Source organism: Acomys russatus, chromosome 15, assembly GCF_903995435.1.
Source record: "Acomys russatus chromosome 15, mAcoRus1.1, whole genome shotgun sequence".
NCBI lineage: Eukaryota > Metazoa > Chordata > Mammalia > Rodentia > Muridae > Acomys > Acomys russatus.
The window spans coordinates 42,777,217-42,780,858 of record NC_067151.1 but is presented as its reverse complement, the minus strand read 5'-3'; the positions used below and the strand labels follow the sequence as shown (position 1 = coordinate 42,780,858).

The window sequence follows — 3,642 nt, the reverse complement described above, 5'->3', positions numbered from 1 at the left end:
AACCAATTACTTCCTGGGGATACTCATGAGCCTCCATTAAATAGCTTCCTTTGTTAAAGAGAGGTTTCCGATGATTACATGTAGCTCAGTGGTGTTTAACAGTTGTGGAGTCCCTACTTCAATTCCTATCACCTCAAAAACATATTTTCCAGACACAGGTAAAATACTAAACCCTAAAATCAATTCTTATATTTAAGTTTGTATCTTTACAAAAAAAAGTAAGACTCTAATGGTTGTTGTTGTTGTTGTTATCAGAAACAGAATCTTGCCATATAGTTTAGGATGGCCTGTTACTTGTTCTGTATGTAGCCTTGCTGGCCTCAACCTCACAATCCCCTGCCTCAGCCTTCTGAGTCCTATAAACAGCACCCAAGAGTTCTTGGGTGGGGCCAAATCAGTGACCCAATCAGAGGGCTGTCCATCAGACTGAAGTCCACAATGTACCTCAAGGGTTCTCTGACCTTCTTCAGTAAAACCCAGTTAATGCTTGATTCACAAGGTCAGTCACGTGTGGGAAAGGCCCGGCTGGGAAGAGAGCTTCTCCAGCACCCCAGCATGAAAGATTACAGGGAACAAAATGAATGAAACTACATTTAGTTCCCTCTCCCAGGCAAAAAGCTTTCTTCTTCTTCTTCGAGACAGGGTTTCCCTGTGTAGGCTTGGATGTCCTAGACCCGCTTTGTAGACCAGGCTGGCCTCAAATTCACAGTGATCTGCCTTTCTCTGGCTCCCAGGTGCTGGGATTAAAGGTGTGTGCCACCACACCCAGCCCCCAATGCTGTCTATGTTAAGAAACCTTCAGTTGGTCCCTCAGTGGCTGTACCGTGCCATGTTCCACAGCTTTTGTGACCATTTATTACAAATTACAATTAGCTGTAGCCATTTCTAACTTCCTCCATGAAAGTGTGAGATCCTGGAGAACAAGGGGTGTGTGTGTGTGGGTGTGTGTGTGTGTGCGCAGGTATATATGTACATTGTGCACATGTGTGTGGAGGCCAAGGTTAACTTGAATGTCATTCTTTAGGTGACATTCTACTTTATTTTTATAGAGATGAGATCTTCAACTGGGCAGGAACTCACCAGGTAGGCTAGACTGGCTTGCCAGCCACAGGGATCCTGCAGTCTCCACCTCTCCCATGCTGGCTTCATAAGTTTGTGCCACCTTGCCTGACTTTTGTTGAGATGTGAGATCTGGAGGATCAAAGACAGGTCTTCACACTTACCACAACAAGCCCTTCACCCACTCATCTCTCTCTTCCACCCAAGTTTTGCTGTTTTCATTGTGAATAAAGCTCTATATATACAGTTGTCGGCAGTCAGCAAATATCTACCTTAAGCTTTTCTTTCTTGCCAGGTTTTATTTTGCTGCTGCTGTTGTTGTTTGATTTGGTTTGGCCTGAAACAAGGTCTTGCTATATTGCTCAGTTTGGTCTCAGTCTCCTGGCCTTCCTGGTGGTGTGAATACAAGTGCACGCCACCACGCTGATTTTATCACTTTTTAATTTTAATCGTCTTTCTAAATATTAAGTGCCTACTGTTAAGTCCTCGAATTAGACGTCATTCAAGCCCCTGGGCTCCATGCTAATTGGCTGACCACACACTGGCTTACCTAAAGTGACAGCAAATTCCAGCCTCTGTTGCTATGGAAGGCCATCCTTTGGAGCTGCTTTGTCAGCCTGGGTAGCAGTAAGAAACTGCACCTGGCTTCATAGTTTGAAATTGTTTTTCTTAAATGGCCAGGAGGTTGAGATGGCTAATAAGCAAATTGTCCCCAGTATTCAAATAGGCAGTTAATAAATCCTGAAAGGGATACAAATCAAAATCCTCCCACAGAGCCTATAGGCAAAACCTGTGTTTTCCCTAATCCCCCTGAAACCCCACGGGTCACTTTCTGCTCCACTATGGTGTATGTGGCTAGCATCACACTGTGGGAAGTATCAGATCACCTTAGGGTGCACCATCCTCTCAGAGTGTGTGCCCTAAAAGAGCTTCTGAGTCTATGCAAAGGATTCTAGCAACGGGGGTGGGTCATGGAACTGGCAGTTTTCTAGGTCCCATTTAAATGACAGCCACCATGCCCACTGGCTCCCATGTTGCAGTTCTACCAACAGCAGAGAGCAGACGAGTCGAGGTAAGACCACCCTGAGGCCCAGAAGTCTAAGCACCGAGTCAGAAGATTGGGTTTAAGGCATCTTGCCCCTGGATTGCTTCTGCTCAAGTAAGGACTCTAAGATTGGGAGCAAAACTGAATGCCAGGTCAGGAGAGACTAGCAGCCCGCTGAGGTCCTGATGCTGGCTGCTCCTTTTATTTCCTCCCAGGTGAGGCAGAAGTAGAGGCCATCTTAGACGCCTCCCTGGAGATGGAAAAGCTAGACACAAACGCCTCCAAGGAGCAAGGTGCCTGCCACTTCTCAGAGAGTTACAAGCAAGTCTACCTACCTCTCACCTACAGCGTCATCTTCCTCCTGGGGCTGCCCCTCAACGGGGCTGTCTTATGGCTCTCCTGGTGCCAAACCAAGCCCTGGAGCTGTGCCACCATCTACCTGATGAACCTGATGGTGGCCGACCTGCTTTACGTGCTGAGCCTTCCCTTCCTCATCATCACCTACGCAGTGGGCGACACCTGGTTCTTTGGGGAGATGCCGTGCAGGCTGGTGCGTTTCCTCTTCTACACCAACCTCTACAGCAGCGTCCTGCTGCTGACCTGCATCTCTCTGCATCGCTTCCTCGGCGTGTGCCGCCCGCTGAGCTCACTGTCCTACCGGGCTCAGCGGTACGCCTGGCGAGCGGCTGCCGCCACCTGGACCCTGGTAGTCCTCCAACTGCTGCCCACGCTGGTCTACTCTCACACGGGCTCTGTCAATGGACAGGTGGTCTGCTACGACACAGCCAGCCCAGAGGAATTTCATCATTTCTTTGCCTACGGCGCGGTTCTGACATTGTCTGGTTTTGTCCTTCCCTCCTTGATGATTTTGGTGTGCTACTCTCTGATGATCCGGAGCCTGACGAATCCAGGGAAGGCCCTCCCCATGGCGGGTCACACGGCCCGTGCCAAGTCTATTCGGACCATCCTGCTGGTGTGCAGCCTCTTCGCCCTCTGTTTTGTGCCCTTCCATGTTGCCCGATCTTTCTACTTGGTCATCCGATTCCTGAACTCACAGGACTGCCGACTGTTGTCAGCAGCCAGCATGGCCTACAAGATCTGTAGACCTCTGGTGAGCATGAGCAGCTGCCTTAACCCGGTCCTGTACTTCCTGTCACGGGGCAACAACAGAGCCCAGCTCCTACAGAAGCTGAGACAGAACAAGGCGGGTGAGCACCCCACTGGTGCGGTAGAAGGTGCTAGACAGATCCGGGCCCTGCCGGGATGAAGTCTGGAAAGAAAAAAGTGGACACAGAACAGGGGCTCGTTAAGTGGGAGAGGGGCTGAAGCCTTCTTACAGGGGTGCTGGTAAAAGAGGGGGCTTTATAGAAAGGGCGAGAGATTTGGAAATAAGAATATAGAGAAAGCCACCAAACCAAGGGTAAGCTGACATTGATATCTTGTCATTATGGTCTCAGCTCAAAAGTCAGCACCTTGGAAGCCTCTGCTGCACCCCTCTCCCACCTCCACACCCCCATACCCCTTAACCTCTCCCCATA

General features: G+C 49.5%; 1 pseudogene; it reads left to right on the top strand.

Moving 5' to 3' along the window:
• Window positions 1-438: 438 nt before the first annotated feature.
• Window positions 439-3,371, top strand: LOC127199020 (P2Y purinoceptor 3-like; annotated as a pseudogene).
• Window positions 3,372-3,642: the final 271 nt, after the last annotated feature.